The sequence below is a fragment of the Mustela nivalis genome (assembly GCF_964662115.1).
Source record: "Mustela nivalis genome assembly, chromosome: 6".
Lineage (NCBI taxonomy): Eukaryota > Metazoa > Chordata > Mammalia > Carnivora > Mustelidae > Mustela > Mustela nivalis.
The window spans coordinates 42,380,991-42,400,104 of record NC_139025.1 but is presented as its reverse complement, the minus strand read 5'-3'; the positions used below and the strand labels follow the sequence as shown (position 1 = coordinate 42,400,104).

The window sequence follows — 19,114 nt, the reverse complement described above, 5'->3', positions numbered from 1 at the left end:
CTTCTCCTGGGAGCAGAAAACAGGGCATTTTGGAAATGTGCAACACTTCGGTCCTGAATACACAATGGTACCTTTCATCTATTTCTGGTGACTTTTATTTTCTTTTGTTGCTGGATCCCCTACATAATCGTAAGCATATTGCAGGCCAGCACAATGGTAAACAGTGGGTAGACACTGCCTCTGCAGACGCAGACAATATCTGCCTGGCTGGCACTGCGTAATTCAGCCATTAACCCACTTTTATATACTCTTTTGAGCAAAAGGTGCAGAAAAGCTCTTAAGAACTTAAAGGAGAAGACGCTTTTCAAATTGCATTTTTTTGGTTCCAGGTGTTTTGGTGAGCCCGTCTAAAACTGCTAAGGAGAAGGGCAGAAAGAAAGGTCTTCTGGAGAGTCACAAACAACCCAGGGGCCTCTTGTAGAGTAAAGTAAGCGACCTGTGTGACCTCTGTCAGGTGTGGTACTACAGCTCATAAAAAGTCACCGGTCAGATGAAGAAATATAGGAGGGTATTTCAAGCCATTTTCTGATGGGCAGGGAGATCCTCAGGATTGCGGAATTTTCAAATCACAAGCAAGCAGGCCTTTTGTCCCCTAATCGGAGCAGGTCTAGGGGTGAGTGCAGATGCCCTAATATAATATGCCCTAAAACAGAAGTTCTGTATTTGCTGCCCGAGTTGCCTCTCTGGTTTCCCGGCCTCCCCTAGTTTCCCCATCCAATTCATTCTCCACGTACCTGCAGTATAATCTCCCTGAGACACCAATGATGGACAGCTTCAGTGGTTGCCTGTTCCCTGGAGAGTGCAGGGCATGGGGCCCTCTCCCACAGCTTTCTTGCAACATGCTCTCAAAAAAACAGACAAAACCCTGTATTGACCAGTCTTGTTTCTCTTCTCCCAGGATACCTACCCTTTACCAACTGCCCTCCCTTTTCCTCTGTTGAAATCTTATCTGTTCTTACAGGTTAGAATGTATCCCCCAGAAAGATATATGGAAACCCTAACCCCCATCCCGAGAATGTTACCTTACTTGGAAATAGGGTCTTTGCAGATGATCGAATTCAGTTGAGGTCCTTGGGGTGGGTCCTACCAAACCAGTATGTCCAGTGGCCCTATGAAAAGGGGAAATTTGGAAACAGACACAGACATGTGTAGAGTGAAGACTTCCAGGTGACAACAGGGACAGAGACTGGGCGGATGCAGCCAGAGGCCCAGCAAGGCCAAGGACTGCTGGCCCCCACCAAAAGCAAGGGAGAAGAAAGGAAGGATTTTACACCCTGAGTTTCAGAAGTAGCATGGCCCTACCAATACCTTCATTTGGGAGGTCTAGCCTCCCAAATGAACTGTGAGATAGTAAATTTCTCCTGTTTAAGCCACCAGTTGGTGGTACTTTGTTATAATAGGCCCAGGAAACTAATATATTCGTCCTTCAAGGCCCAGTTCATGCGGAGTTCATATGGCACCTACCCCACTAAGCCTTCAAAGACTGACTCCAAAATGTCTAAAGTAATCTCTCTAAAGTAATCTCTTGCACTCTTCTATACCCTCATACTAGTAGAAGAACATGACCTTTTGTTTTCATTTTCTTTGTTAAGTTGTGGGCTTCCTTAGCTAACCTTTTATCAATTTCAACTTTTTGTCTCCCTAGCATGTGCAGCTCTGCATTTGGAAAGCTTTCCTTAAATGTTTATTGAACTAAGTGGAATGGAATATTTGTTTTTTCAAGACATCAATGACAAATGACTTAGAAGAAACTAATTTTGAGATAATGTTTTATTATCATCTGTTAACTCATTAACCATTGCTGGAAGAACTCTTAGAAAAAAATAGAATGTAAAATGGAGGAATGGGAAATTAACACGCAGTTCTCAGAATCAGGTATAAAAAAATCCAGAAAGAGATCACACTGCTCATAAATAAATCAAGAGCAAGCAAGACAAGTTACTATTTCCATCTGTAAGTAATTGTTGGTATTGATTCAATGAGATTAGCATTCTCATACAAGATATTGAGGATGTAAATAAGTAAAACTTCTTTTGAGAGTAATTTGAAAAGTAGCTATCAATGTTTTCAGTGGGCACCTGGGTGGCTCAGTTAGTTGAGTATCCGACTCTTGATTTTGGCTAGGGTCATGATCTCAGGGTCACGGGATCAAGTCCAGTATCAGCTCTGCTCTTAGCCAGAATTTGCTTGGGTTTCTCTCTCTCCCTCTGCCCCTCCTCCTGCTAGCATACTCCCTCCTGTCCTCTCTTCATTCTCAACTCAGTAAATTAAAAAAAGAAAAGAAAGACAAAAATACATAAATATCCTTATTTCTACCACTTAGAGATTATCAGGCAATAATCTAATGAGCATCTTTCCAAATTTATTCTGTGCTAAAGTATGTATACACAGAAAGGACTTATACATAATTATAATTATTCACTGATAGTATATCATTAACATATTTCCATGTTAGGCTTTTAGAACTGAAGAACCCTTAAAATTCATTTAGAACAGAACAGAAAACAGCACCTGCACATACAACCACATGTATATTGCCCTCCTCTTCCACACGCCATGACGCATGGGGCCGAGTCACCATGGCATCTTCTGGGAGGGTTGACACATAGCCTTAAAGGCCTCCTTCACAAAGTGCTACTCACAACTACAACCAAAGGACTAAAGGTTAAAGTCATGCAAGCTGAAACTGATTATTTTTGACTAGTCTAAACCAATAATAAGGAGTCAAGTGATTTCTTGACCAAAGTCACACAACTGGCAATGGAACCAAAGATAGGAACCTGTGAAAATATTCTATCATTGTAAATTTAAAAATAGTATTTTGTGGAACAGACTTCATGATATTAACGTTTAAACCCTGAAATGAAAGGGATTAAATGAAGTTTGGGGCAAAAGTATGAAATAATTAAGTGCACCTAAATATCCATTTATTTTTTGTGTTTAATCCACATTTACATGGTGCGGTGATCCCACCTCTGCTGCAGCAACTGTCCTAGGAACACAATTGCCCCTCTACTTGATATTTTACAGATGAAGATTATTAAAATATTTAGCAGATTAAGACTGCCATGCATAAATCTAAAAGGCCCTTCCAGACTCGTGTTTATGAAAACCATCTAGGATTCTGAGATCTCCTGAAGCTCATGGTGGGTATTTTAGAAATCTGACATAGAAGAATGTCACTTCTACTCCTAAACTGTGGGGACTCTGGGAGAAGAAAACTGTCTGTGCATGATTCAAATCGCTGGACTCCTGATTCTCAAAGCAGGTAGTAGGCTGTGGCCTTTACCACGTGATGTACAGTGGTATGATAAACAGGCCAGGTTCACATACTACATGAGGACATAACTGTTTAGCAATGTATTGTAGCCTCAAGTGCACATCCATCAGGTGACCACATTGTACCACTTCAAGATAATAAATGTTGCCCAGCTGAACCGACAGTACTTAACAAGCATTTCATGAGCACTTATTTTGTGCCAAGCACTGTGCTAGGTTCTAAAGCTACAAATATCAGGAAGACATAGTTCCTGGCCTGAAGGAGCTTGTTTTTGCCATGGGTGTTTGTAGTGGGGCATTAAGGAACCCACAAATTCAGATTTTGTTTTTTCTGTGTGTGTGTGTGTGTGTTTTAAGATTTTATTTATTTATTTGAGAGAGAGAGAGAGAGAGAGAGAGTACAAACAGGTGGAGGGGCAGGTAGAGGGAGAGGGAGAAGCAGGTTCCCCGCTGAGCAGAGAGCCCAGGATCCATGACCGAGCCAAAATCGAAGCTTAACTGCCTGAGCCACCCAGGTGCCCCCAAATTCAGATTTTTTTTTTAAAGATTTTATTTATTTATTTGACAGACAGAGAACACAAGTAGACAGAGGCAGGCAGAGAGAGAGGAAGGGAAGCAGGCCCCCCGCTGAGCAGAGAGCCCGATGTGGGACTCGATCCCAGGACCCTGAGATCATGACCTGAGCTGAAGGCAGCGGCCTAACCCACTGAGCCACCCAGGCGCCCCCCAAATTCAGATTTTGACTAATAACATTAGTTATTAACATTAACACATAGTGGAAGAAAAGTCTCCAAAGCTGGAAGAATTCCTTCCCTTCATATAACTTGATCTGTGATAGTAGGATATTTTAAGAAAAAAAGTATCAATAACTAGAAATGGCTTGTATAAAAGTATAGAAAAAGCAGAAGTTGAAAATGCAATTGAAGTTAGAGATCCCTGGTAGGCACACTGTAAATTACAAGTCTGTGGAACAGAGACATTTATTGTGGAGACAGACACAGCAATTTCTTACAGTATGATAACATATTTAATAAACAAAAATGCTAAATTGTAAGCCTTAAAAAAAAAATGTCTTTTCTCATGGGCACCTGGGTGGCTCAGTCGATTGGGAGACTGACTTGATTTCAGCTCAGGTCACGATCTCAAGGTTGTCGGATCAAGCCCCGAGCCAGGTTCTGCGCTCAGTGTGGAGTCTTCTTGGGACTCCCTCTCTCTCCCTCTGCCCTTTCCTGTGCTCACTTGCTCTCTCTCTCTCTGCCCCCCCTTATAAGTAAATAAATAAAAGCTTAAAAAGAAAAGTCTTTTCTCGTAATCTACTTGATGATCATGCCCCCCCCAACCATGACATGCACTATAGCTCCAAGGACTTCTTTACTCAGTTTTTACTTATTAATTTTTTTTACGTTTTATTTATTTATTTGTCAGAGAGAGAGAGAGAACAGAAGCAGGGAAGTGGCAGGCAGAGGCAGAGGGAGAAGCAGGCTTCCTGATGATCAGGGAGCCCAATGCAGGACTCGATACTCGATCCCAAGACCCTGGGATTACGACCCAAGCCAAAGACAGTCATTTATCCAACTGAGCCACCCAGGTGTCCCTTTTACTCAGTTTTTAATTTGACAGTTGTGCAATTATTAATTTACTCTTTCTCCCCCTTAAGCTCAGTGACATAGTGCTTGCTACATTTATCATTAATCTTTTATAGACTTGGTTGGTCTAATCCACTCAGACCAGAACCTGGAAATTAAATGCCAGAACTTTGAAAGTTAAAGCTGTAACTTCAGGTAATTCACTAAGATAAACTTACCTTATAATAAAGTCAATCAGGCTGCTTTCCCTGGTGAAATCTTCCCCACACACTGGGTACTTCTTAAACCCCAGTAACACTCAGAATTGCTCAAGCACCGTGGGGATAGAAATTTTCATTGATATTCCAAAATGATCTCTGTAGAAATGTGTACAAGTACTTAAAATTACTGTAATTATTTCTTCCTAGTAAGATATTGCAAGATTTTAATCACTCTATCTAAAGTGGAAAATATAGATGGAATAATGCAAAGCAAAAGTACAGTATTGTTAATAGTTTTTTAAATGATTCGTTTAACTTTTCACTCGATATTTCAAACAACTCAGAAACCACTATAATGGGGGTGAGAAATTTACTCAAATAACAAACAGACCACGGAGAATCCTTTACCTGTTCTCAGATTGTAGCAATGGTGGTGGCTAGAATAGAACTCATCTTGGATTTCCAATTTCAGGGCTTCTTAAAGAGAGACAAGTTTCTGCATATGAAAGTGCCCTGATGGAACTATCCTGCACTGCAGGTCCTGTTGTATGTATGGCAGAAATAAGCTTTGTTAAAGCAGCTCCTTTTAGAAAGTGCTGCTTATCTCATTTACCCTCTCAGAAAACCTGTATGTTAACTCCACCAGTAGAAGCATACTTACCAGTTCAGATCCTGTGAGTAACGGCTCTTTAAAAATAGAGAGTTTTATAGGCATTCAACACTTGAGAATAACTAGCCATTCCTCATATTGGAGGAAGAAGCAGATATGGTTTTCTACGGGTTAATGTGAACAAAACTCTTACAGCATTTAGTAAGTTAACTATTGCTAATTTCTGAGTCCTTCCCCCTAGGAATTGTAGAAAACCCTTAGCCAAGTTTAGCTTGAAAGAATGGTTATAGTCTAAAATTATTTTCTTTTTGCTTCAGTATGTCCAATAGGATTCCTGCCCGCATTTTCATGTTCTGACATCTGGCTTCTTATTTTCATTACAGATTTTCCTAGGCTCCTTGCATAATAGCAATTATTGATGCAAAGCTCCTTTGTACCAGACACTGCTGTAAGTATTTTTATCTTCATTTAATATACAAAAAAAAAAAAAAACCTCATGAGATGTGAATGATTATAAGTGCATTATACATATAAGGAAGATAAGGCACAGAGAGGTTAAGAAATTACCCAAAGTCACACAGCTAGTATTAGCAGAAACTGAGGATTCAAACTCCAGGTGATTAACTACTATGTCATATTGCTTTTCTAAGTACCAGGTACTTGATCACAGAATTCTTAGGGCTTGCTCCCACTAGTATGCTCAGAAATGCTCAGAAAACTAGTATCCTCCCACCAGCATGCTCTTTTAATCCTGTTTGGCACTCTAAACTCCAAATGAGTTTGAGATAGGGGAGGGCCCTGGGGGTATGAAAATATGACCACACAGATACTATCTCCATGCTTGCTTTGCAGATGAAAATCAAAAAGTGTGAGAATTTGCACATACTAAGGTGCAAGCAATTGCTTTAAACCTTCCATTTTCTTATGATCTTAATTTTTAGAGCCTAGTCAGTTAATCAAATTACCGTCCTATTTAAATACCAGGAAATTAAAATATGTAAAACATTATACATGTTTTCTGATCTAATCGTTAGAACATGCTCTTCCTTTAGAAATTTATGATTTTTTAAATATACTTTTTTTAAGATTTTATTTATTTATTTATTTGACAGGCAGAGATCACAAGGAGGCAGAGAGACAGACAGAGAGAGGAGGAAGCAGGCTCCCTGCTGAGCAGAGAACCTGATGCGGGACTCGATCCCAGGACCCTGAGATCGCGACCTGAGCCGAAGGCAGCGGCTTAACCCACTGAGCCACCCAGGTGCCCTATTTTTTTAATCTTAAAAAATAGTCTCTTCCACTGAAATTTAATGGGTCACATATTCCTAGTCAGAAAAAATGAAATTATTTCCATTTTTAAAATAAATATATGTGTATACATGTACATATATGTATCTATATATTTTTATATTCTATATATATATATATATATATATATATATATATTTCATATATATGTAATGAATCCAGGAGGAAAAAGATATTTTGTCTTTGGTGTCTTTTCTGTAGTGGATCTATATCCTTGTTTTTCTATAAACAGAAACCAGGCAATACAGAAAGTAGACTCACTTCTTTCCAGTATTAAAAAATATAACTCAAATACATGCAAAATTCATTGTATGGATGTTGGCTCTAAATTTCCTTGCAAATTCACTAAAAAGATAACACATACTGACAAGATTGTAAATGTCTATTGAAAGAATTATGCTTGATTAAAAACATTGAATTATTTTATCTTATGCAAACATAATTTATTGTTGTGCAAGATTGCCCTCTTGTGTTTTTTCTAGTTAAGTCATTATTATTTTTATCAATTTAATATTCAATTTTCAACTTTTCCATCTAAAATTAACTCACTCAACAACATTGTTGGAGCTAAAGCATGTTACTGCTAAGTGAAATAAGCCAGAGAAAGACAAATACCATATGATTTCACACATATGCGGAATTTAGGAAACAAAACAGATGAACATGGGGGAAAGAGGGGGGAGAAAAACCAAAAATCACTCTTAACAATAGAGAACAGACTGAGGGTTGCTGGAGGGGAGGCGGGGGGGGGGGTGGGCTAAATGGGTGCTGGGTATTAAGGAGAGTACTTGTGTGGAACACTGGGTATTACCTGAAAGTGATGAATCACTAACTCCTGTAACCAATATTACATTATATGTTAACTAACCAGAATTTAAATAAAAACCTAAAACATTGAAAAACAAATTAATTAAATAAAATAAAATTAACTCACCGCCAAAGGAACTTTAAAGCTTTATATTTACAACCCTACTGATCAGTAGTTAGTGCTATGGTTTATGGTACACCCATTCCTTTAAATCTCTGAGTGGATCTGTAAAATATTGTGGCCTAAAGTTACAAGGAAACAAGAGTCCATCAGAAGTAAATACATAAACAAAAAATTAGAATTATGTCAACAAATACTGAAATCCTGATACTTACTACTCTACCAAGTTATGGAAGGTGCAGCCAATTCGTCTCATATATATATGGGTCTGGCTTAATAACCTAACAGTCAGTTTCCCCCATTGGCTTACTTAGTTATTATGGTTATATAACAACACTGACAACACTTTAAATTATTTTTTAATTTAATTTATTTATTTTATTAATGTTAATTAATTAATTAATTTGACAGAGAGAAATCACAAGTAGGCAGAGAAGCAGGCAGAGAGAGAGAGAGGAGAAAACAGGCTCCCTGCAGAGCAGAGAGCCCGATATGGGGCTTGATCCCAGAACCCCGGGATCATGACCTGAGCTGAAGGCAGAGGCTTTAACCCACTGAGCCACCCAGGTGCCCCAATATTTTAAATTATTTTACGAAAAACTACCTTGTCTATTAAATTAGGCAAGATTTCTTTTCAGTGTTGTCAAATTAGAACAAGTACTCTCATATATTGAAATGTATATCTGGTACACTTTTTTGTAAATCAAATTGGCAGTATATGCTAAAAGCCTTAAAAAAAAAAAAAAGCCTTATTAGGTTTGCTTCTAGGAATTTATCTCAAAAGCACAATCCTAAGTACCCCCAAAACTTTATGCCCCAACTACTCATCATAGCCTTATTTCTAGCACAAACACTGGTAACAGCCTAAAGATGGCTGTGTGTTGAATTCGATTGGAATACATAGAGTGGAATTTTTGCAACAACTATAATTTTAATGTAATATTTAAAATGACATGAAATTTTTCTATGTTATGATGTTAAGTTTAAAAAATTCAAGATATAAATATACATGTGTGTATGTGCAGGTGTGTATCACCATGATTTAAAGAAATTCTTCCCAAATTATGAACAAAGACTAAAACAAAATGCCTCAAAATATTAATAGTGGTTGTCATTTGGGGGGTGGCACTATGGTGGCTATTTCTCTATTTCTCACTTGTCTGTGTCTTCATGTTTTTATGTTGAACATGCATTACTGTTATAAAAGGGGGACCCCGCATGTCACTAATATCAGCAGAATTGAGGTTCTGTCCTCATTGTACAGATCAGGAATTTGGTGGTTTTCTGTGCCACTGGCTCAGGATAGCTGAGCCACTGTAGGAAACTGGAGAAGCCCCTAGATTAGGCAGAGTGGGATAGTTCCTTAGGATGGAGACCTTCTTTCTCAATACTTAATTCTTCCGGAGAAGAAAAAGGTAGAATTAGGTGGATTTCTTTTCCAAACACAGAAACGAGCAAACAAAGCAACAACCATTTATTTGGTGCTTAATATATGCTATATTGGTTTGAAGGGGTCAAAAGCTAAATGCAGTGAATGGCTGGATGAAAAGGATGGTTACACAGTCTCACAACCAACCAACCCACCCCCCCACCCCCCCCCACCCCCCCGCCCCGGGCCACTGTAGCCCAAGAGCTGCTCTTCCCGCCTGGAGCAACAATCCTTGATTACCTTAACTCCCATTCTCATTCATTTTTCAGAATGCAGAGAGAGTGATCTTTTCAAAGAACAAACCTTCCACAGATTCCCAGGGCCTCTGGAGATAAACTCTAAATTTATGGGGGTTGACAAGGCCCTTTATGGTCTGGCTTTGGCTAAACATATCCAGCTTCCTCTTTGGTCTTCTCCAAGCATTCTGATCTTCCCCAGGCTTTGCCCATCCTGTCGATGGTTCAGTTAACTCCTGCTTAGTTTTTAAGTGTCTGGTTCAGTGTTGCCTTCAGTGGGAAAATGCAGTTGCCCCTCTATGTGCACCTATCATAATCCCAGCTTTCCTGATTAGAGCCCTTTCTGGGGGTTATTAAATTCTCTGCTTTGAAGGACTTTATCTGGACTTTGGGCTCTGAGTGAGGGAAGGGCTGAGTCTACTCTTTAACTAGATATGTTAAGTGCCGAACAGGGGAGCAACAGGTGTTTACTGAATAAATGAATGAATGGATGAATTAAGTGAGATAGCTTCATTATATTCAACTTCCCCCAAACGTCCTCTCTAAAGATGTACTCTAACTGATGAAGGTGCATATTAATATAAAGAGGATACCTTGCCATGATGGTGGTCCTGGGGATGCTGTGAGTTCTTTGTTCAGCCCTGCCCTGCCATGCTGAATCCAAGTCTCACTTCACAGATCCATGTGCATGTGTGTATATACTTAAGAGATTTTTCAAATTAATTTTTCAAGCCCCTTATGGGAGAAAAAGGGGCCACTATGATACATTAACTGTTTCTAATCCTTAAAAAAAAGATATTTTCATCCAACAATAAAGGAGTAATTTAATTATGATTCATAAAATAATTACAATCTTTAAAGACATAAGAAAATAATATAATACCAAATTTTTATAAAAGTATACATACCAGGGGCGCCTGGGTGGCTCAGTGGGTTAAGCCACTGCCTTCGGCTCAGGTCATGATCTCAGGGTCCTGGGATCGAGTTCCGCATCGGGCTCTCTGCTAAGCGGGGCGCCTGCTTCCCTCTCTCTCTCTCTGCCTGCCTCTCTGACTACTTGTGATTTCTCTCTGTCAAATAAATAAATACAATCTTAAAAAAAAAAAGTATACATACCACATATACAGAACAAGCTAATCTCTCCTACATATAAAAAGTACATATCACACATTTACATAATACCAAGATTTGAAGAAAATGCATCAAAATGTATATTGTGAATATTTCTGAGTCATCGCTGTCAGAAAAGTAAAGTATTTTTCTTCCTTGTATTTATGTATTTATACTCCCATACAGCACATATATACTTAAAAATATTTTACTGAATAAATTAAGTAATGCAAAGATTTTATACTTAATAGATTTACTAATGCAATGACCTTTAATGCAGATACTACTTGAAGACACTATAGAACTACAATCATTTTGAATTTGACTTCTCCAATACCCTCACGTTTGGAGTTTTCCATATTTCTCAAAGGGAACAAAGAATATTTTATGAAATGGTTTAGAAAGTAAATTAATGCATACATTTAGCACAAATGAGATGGCATTTAAAAAAAAGAGATTAAAGGATAGGCTGGAGGCAGTTAACTAAGCATATAGGTACTGGAAGTTGATTAGGGAGAGGCTGATTTGGGCAGAATTCCCTCTTCAAACAGGCCACAAGGAGCAGTTGGGACGAGCCTGGGAAAGTCCCTCACCTGCACCACCTATCCCAATAGATCTAGGAAGTTGCTTTTTTGTTTTTGTTTTCATTTAACAATAGGTCCAGTGATAAGCAAAATTGCCCTCCTGGAAAGCTCCCTGAAGTGCAAAAAGACTAAGAAGATCAAAGGAACCATTAACCACTCCCTGAACTTCAAAGGTTTCTCCTTGAGAACTCAGAGAAGCCGCTGTGAGTTTATACATGACTGACAGACTTCCACTGCAGTATAGAAATAGAACAAATATCTCGATTACATTATTTATTTCTCTGCTGTGGTCGCATTTTGGATTTTACCAGTTTTGTACACATAATAAAATGAGTAATAAATCAAAATATATTAGGACTAGAGACCTACACTTTCCCAATGAGCCCTACTGGCGCTATTCTTAGAACTACTCTCTTTTCGTGCTTTCTAAACCTAGCTTTTTAGTGTCTTGGTTGTTGCTATATTTTCTCATTCAGAAAGAAATAAAATAACCACTTTGCCTTGCATAGTTTGTATTTTAATTCAATATTCAAATAAAGTCTACAAAATCACTTGCTTTTCCTGGACTGGCTTCCAGACTCAGGTCCCCAGTGATGGAAGTTCTCTTTTCAGTAAAGCATTTCATGCAGGCTGTGGTGACCTACAGCCCAAATAATTCAGTCAGCCATGAGTGTGTAGCACTCATTTTAATAATAAAAAATGCATCTGCAGGTTTTTTTTACTTTTTGTGAAATTCTTTATTAAAAATTAATTTTTATATTGAAATATCACATATAAATCATAAGTTTATGGCTTGATAAAGTTTCACAAAAAGGATACACTCATGTAATAACCAGCACTCAGATAAAAAAAATAGATTACAGAATATTTCTAGCACTTCAAAACTCTCTCTTGGGCCCTCTTCCACGTTCCTGACTTCTACTCTGAGATACTGACTGTACTAGCCAACAGTGGCCAGACATATATAAAAATAGAGCTCTGGGGGCACCTAGGTGGTTCAATTGGTTAAGCATCTGCCTTTGGCTCAGGTCATGATCCCCGGGGGTCCTGGGGGATCACTCAGCCTTGGGCTCCCTTCAAAGCAAGGAATTGGCTTCTCCCTCTCTCTCTCTGCCCCTCCCTCTGCTCGTGCTCTCTCTCTCTCTGTGTATGTTTCAAAAATAAATAATAAAAAAATTTTAATTAAAAAATAAAGCTCTAACCCACAATCCACAGCACCCTGCCCACCAACCCCTTATATATCATGAATAAACCAGGAAGCCATACTGCTCTGAGTTGGATTTGTAGGAAGTCACACTGCTACCTCTAGTAACAATCTGGGAGTCCAAACTAACTTCTGTAACAACTGACCCCAGTGGCCAGGACTTGATTAATGATGGATAGCTTCTCCAATTTTTGTCTCTACATCCAACTTAGAATGAATGCATGAAAGTCAAATATGCACCCTCAAGCCAATCCTGTAAGTGCTTATTTTAAGCAGAAGAATCTTAAGCAAAAGACTCTAGAAGATACTACTAGATTCTTAAGACCTTCGAAGATACTTTTCTTATCACTTCTGGTAATAAAAGTCCTATATAAATAAACTTGTTTAAGACATTTACACCAAGAGAGACATCTACTATCTGAAAAGGTGTAGAAAAAGATCGATCTTTGATGCATACATTCAGAATCATGTATTATGCATCTACCAGGAATAAGAGGATAAGACATAATTCCCACTCTTTTTTTTTTTTAAAGATTTTATTTATTTATTTGACAGAGAGAAATCACAAGTAGATGGAGAGGCAAGCAGAGAGAGAGAGAGGGAAGCAGGCTCCCTGCCGAGCAGAGAGCCCGATGCGGGACTCGATCCCAGGACACTGAAATCATGACCTGAGCCGAAGGCAGCGGTTCAACCCACTGAGCCACCCAGGGGCCCCATAATTCCCACTCTTAGAAGTCTTCTAGAAGAAGCCACAGAAGAGCAAAGAAGTCTTGAACAAGTTTGCCCACAGAAATCCAAAGCAGTCACTGAACAGGGAGAAGTCAGTTTTGCAAGTAGAGAGGGTGTGTGTGTGTGTGTGTGTGTGTCTGTGTATGTGTGTGAGAGAGAGAGATTAGGAATGGTGAAGGTGATGATATCTAGGACCAATAGCAGAATGAGCACAGATATAGAGACCAGAAAACCATCATGCCCATTTTGGGTACTACAAGCAATAGTCTGGTTCAAAGTTCACTCATCCATAAATACAATAATTACTTTGAGTTAAAATTGTGAATGTCAAGAAATAACTTGTCCTTCAAGATAAGATCATAAAGAAGGCCTTGTCTATGCAGTGAACATAGAACGTGGCCTTCCTAGAATCCATTCCCCATTCTTCTAATAGAAACGTAATTTCTTTAGTATATACCCTTCCCCCCACAACACAAATGCCTCCAAGGCAGCTCACTCACTCCTAGTTCCAGGTGGCCCAAGAAAGGTTACACTTAGTCTCTTTCCAGTGACTGACTTTGGAATAGCTCATGATCAAGTCTGATAAAAGACAACACCAAGAGAGGTTTGCTAGAGTTCTCTGGGAAAGTAATTCTTGGTGCGTTACTGAAAGCCCCTCCCTTCCCCTCACTGGGCATGAATCAAGAAATACATGGCTCCCAATACTTAGGGCAACCATATGGTAAATACAAAGGAAGCAGGTTTAGGATGGAGCTGACTCTATGAATGGCAGGAGAGAGAAAGAAACCTAGATTCTTAAATAATATCATTGAACCAATTGACCCTGAACTTCACCCTGCCTCTGACAGTCTTTTATAAGACAGATAAAGAGATCACAAGTAGGCAGAGAGAGAGGAAGGGAAGCAGACTCCCTACCCAGCAGAGAGCCCGATGTGGGGCTCGATCCCAGGACCCCAGGATCATGACCTGAGCCGAAAGCAGAGGCCCCAACCCACTGAGCCACCCAGGCGCCCCTACTCTAGAGTTGTTTTTACCAGTTTTCCAGGCTAGCATCATCCAAAAGCAACTATCATTGACCACTCTCTTCACACTCTCCTCAGCAGATTAGAAAAAAAAAAAGTGATCTAGTTCACTCCCTGACTTTTCTAAAAGCTGGATAGAGATGGTTTTTCTGTTATTTGTGGCCAAAGCACCCTAATCTAGATTTGATTATTAGGTGAAGGGGAGTCACTGAAGAAGTTTAAGTGGGAGATGGACATAGTTTTCATTTTATGAGGACAGCAGTGGCAGAAATGTTGAGGATAGATGAGTGGGATGGGAGACTGGCTAACATTTACTCAGGGCACACCATGTGCTTCTACTAGGCTAAAAATTTTACACATATTAATTCATTTAATCTTTCCCATCCTCTATGAAGTATGTAGTATTATCTGCTTTCAATAAGAATAATCTGAAGCTCAGAGACATTAAGTTATCCGAGATCACAGAGCTAGTAAGTGGTAGAGCCAGGATTTGAACCCCAATTTTATTATAGACATTTCTTCACACACCCCTTGCCCCCAGTAATACATATCAGGAGAAGCGCATATTCTTCTCAGCCACAAACAGGCCTCATTGATCTAAGAGTAAACCACTGACTGGGCTTCCAGTGACTGACTCAGGAATAAGCTGGTGACCCAACTCCAGTCTGGCTTCTAACCACCAGTTCGTGCTGCATATTTCATAGCATTATTGTGAGAACTAAAGTGGGCTATTGCTTAAAACATACTTAATATATGGTAGGCTGACAGTAAATGCTAGCTACTGCTGTGATGATTATAGACTCCTATATATCAAGAAAAACTGAGAAGGAATGTTCAGAGAAGGAGGGCAAAGAAGTATGGTATGACAGAAGCCAAGGGAAGAGTTTAGGAAAGGCATAGCAAAATCAAATGCCAGGGGAAAATAAAGTGACATGACGAGTTAAAGAGTGGAATGGATCTAGTCTTTAGGACATGACAGGTGACTTTTGCCAGGGAGGTGTTAGTGGAAGGGTTGAGGTAGAAGGGCCACCAATTGGCTGAAGAACAAACTTGCATCTGGGTGGAAATGGTGGCTACCTATTGCAGATTAGCAATTTCACTGTGATGGAAAGGAGAGAAAGTCAGCATTTATAAACTTTGAGGCAGAGAGTGAGAACAACCATGGGACAGGTGCCAAAGGGTATTGAAAGGATGACATCAAGCTCACAGGTAAAGGGAGGTATTAGTCTTGAAGAATTGGGCCATCTTCTACCCTCTAATGGTTTTCCTGGGGTGGGGAGGGATAAGGGTAAATTCAAATACAGATGCATTTATTGACATGGCGGGTGGAGGTGGAGGGCGTTCACCTTTGGAATAGTTCTTTTCTCCTAGTGAAGTGGAGGCAGGGTCATCTGCTGAGGAGAGTGTGAAGAGAGTGGTCAATGATAGTTGCTTTTGGATGATGCTAGCCTGGAAAACTGGTAAAAACAACTCTAGAGTAGGGGCGCCTGGGTGGCTCAGTGGGTTGGGGCCTCTGCTTTCGGCTCAGGTCATGATCCTGGGGTCCTGAGATCGAGCCCCACATCGGGCTCTCTGCTGGGTAGGGAGTCTGCTTCCCTTCCTCTCTCTTTGCCTACTTGTGATCTCTTTATCTGTCAAATAAATAAGTAAAACCTTTAAAAAAAAAAACAACAAAACAACCAACTCTAGAGTAGTGACAGCTGAGGGCATAGCTAAATTGGAGACCAAGAATTTTCAATAGCTTTAATATATAGGAATATATGATTCTCTTGAGCACCTCTCACTTACCCAGATAGAGATAGAACAAAGAGCCTGTCTGTGTCCTCAGCAAGTTATGGAAGTATGAGGTTCAAAGTAATGGAAATAGCGACCATTTGACTGTAGTCCAGTCTCTGGTTCCTCATACACCGCCAGGGGCCTCATTCATACAAACAAAATCTATGCCTACAACTGGGACTGCCAACCACTGTTGTCAAAGGGTCAGAGGGTTAAAGAACAGACTGTTCACTCCCTCAAATTCAAAGGGAAGAATCAAACTGTTAATCAAAGAACTTTACCTGGGAATCTCACAGTGTTCCAAGATTACAGGTGGTAAAACAATATTCATCCTTTGATTAAATGTTGAGTCTCAAATTTGATGTATCTCCTTTCTTTCATCTAGGATAAAACAAAGTTAAAGACATTCATATTTAAGGATTTATGTCCAATAGATAGGATTAGTAGGACTAAGAGCAATACGGCATGTAAAATAAAACTACATAAATATTTGAATTATTCAGTATGTGTGTCTATGCCATATAACATGACATCCTGCTGAGTCAAGAGAACTTAAAACATCTGTCCATTATTAGCAACTTCATTCCCCCTTAAACCTGGCCAATAAGAGAAAATGTCTACTTGTTAGAATATGGAAGGAACATTTCTCCTTCAGGAAGTTGCTTTACGATATTGCTTCAAAGTTGCTCTTGGTTATTTTAATTGATTTAATGAGTTTTTTCTTCTAAAAAACTTAAGGTGTGTCCTTTTATTGTTCAAAAGAGAACAAAGGCAATAGTAAACAAGTGACTGTTGTATCATAAGGTATGTCAAAGCAATGAAAATACCAATTATCCAGATAGAAGACTATCACTGGTTGTACATCCCCTGCTTGGAGACCATGCCTTCCTCTGAAGTCATCACTCTCAGAGATAGTTGTCTTTTCAGAGCTTCTTAATTGACAAATATGCCTAAAGCATTAGAGTAAACTAATCCTATTTTTATACCTAAAATAATGCTGCCATCATATCAGCATATAAAAACATGAGTAAAAAAGAAAAGGCTTGCAAAGACAGATTTCTTAGAGAAGTCTTCCTAGAAGATCAGCATTGGGATTTTAATACTGGGATATAAAGTGGAGTCACTGGAGCTTAGATATCAGAGATCTTATTAGCTTATGAACTAGCAAGGAGGCCAGAATTTACTTTGTAATTATAAACATCCTAGACTGCTGAGTGAATAACATAGTGTAGGAAAAAAAAAAAACAGCAAGTCTCCTTTTAAGTATTAGATATGATCATAAGTAAATAAGACTCTGTCACTGACCTCATGGAGGTCTTTCCAAATCTCACCTTTCTGAAAATAACTGTGAGACAACATTAAGTGAGCTCCTCAGCAAGAAAGCTCAGTGCCAAGTATGGAAAGAACACTAAGACTTACTGCCACTCATTTCTTACGATGGAGTCACATTAGATAGGGTTACAGTTCACAGATAACAAGAGACATTTTTCTAAGTAAAAATTAACTTTAGGGGCACCTGGGTGGCTCAGTTGGTTAAGTGACTGCCTTTGGCTCAGGTCATGATCCTGGAGTCCTGGGATTAAGTGCCACATCAGGCCCCCAGTTCCATGTGGAGTCTGCTTCTCCCTCTGACCTCCCCTCTCATGCTTTCTCTCTCTCTCAAATCAATAAATAAAAATCTAAAAAAAAACCTTTAAATATGTTTTGGGGAGTTGTGTGGGGCCATCTTGGTCATTATTTCCTGAATGACTTGAACAGATCATTGTTTCTTTGGCTGACCATCCAGGTTACACTTCAAACCTATGTCATTTGAAAAATATGTATTGTTAAACAATGTACGTGCGTTTGGAAATATGGTTTTGTTTTTCTTTTTAAAAACCATAAATGGGATCCCATTGTACTTATTAGTTTACCTCCTTAGGGTGTTTAGGAAGTCTTAAGCACCTATGACAACTTGTGCTTTCCAAAAATGGCCACAGCAATATTTCTGGTCCCATGTTCTCTTTAAAAACCTTACCTCTCCTCAAGAAGTAGGGTCTGTTTCCCCACCCCCTGAACTTGGATGAGGCTTTGTGAGGGTATGGAGAAATAGAAGGCAGTAGAATTGACACTGCATGACTTCTAAAGCAGATAAAAGGTAAGATGGTAGAAATCTGGCTCTCCTACTCTTGGGATACTCACCCTTGGAAACTGTGAGAAAGCCCAGAGCAGTCCATAGTAAAAGACCACCTGGAGAGATCTACATGGAGTTGAACTGAGTTCTCCAGCCTGTGGCCCCCAGCCAGTATTAACCATCGACATGAAAGTGAAAAGTTTTCAGATGATTCTAATCCTCAACCTTCCAGTTGAGGCCCTATGCATAAAGAGAGCAGAGAAAAGTCATTCCTGCCATGCAGTCTGAATTCCTGACCCACAGAATCCATTGGCATAATAAACGTTTATTTTATACAACTGTATTGTGGGAGTAATTTGCAATGCAATCATAGTAACCGGAAGTATACCAATATATTCCGTTATATTCAATCTATTTCATTCTTTCAGCAAAAACATAATTAACTATAGTATTTAGGTATCGTAAGCTTATTTTAATCATTCTTGTATTGATAGACACTTAGGTGGTTTGGACTTGTTTCCAATTATAGATAAGGCTGAAATAAATAAGCACCTACACCTCTATGTACACAAACGTCAATATTTCTATGAAAATCTATAAATTAATTTTTATAAAACCTATAAATGAGTTAACAAATACACATAAGGTACTTAGAACAGTGCCTGGCACATAGTCACACATTTTGTTATTATTTTTTTGTTACTATAGATTGAATTTCTAGATGGAAGATGATAGTTTGTCCTATCTTTAGTGACAGGCATCCGAACAATTGTATTTAACAGCTACAATACAGTGTAACCCACTTTCCAGAGTTTTTATCATGGCAGAAAGTTGCAAACATAATCAGTCATAGAATTAAATCCCTGAAAACATCTGTATGCTGCTGACATGACCAGCTCTACAAATCAGTTTTCAAAAAACTTAATCTGCTCCGCGTGATGGAGAGCTACAAAAGAGCCGCTGGAAATCATCATTTGCAGACTAGAGAGGAAAGAGGGAA

The 19,114-nt window shown here is 39.1% G+C and overlaps 1 protein-coding gene across 3 annotated transcripts in view; it reads right to left on the bottom strand.

Annotated features, from left to right (window-relative positions):
- TIMM9 (translocase of inner mitochondrial membrane 9) overlaps positions 1–19,114 on the bottom strand; it is a 906,959-nt gene that overhangs the window by 57,605 nt on the left and 830,240 nt on the right. The gene's annotated exons all lie outside the window — the stretch shown is intronic.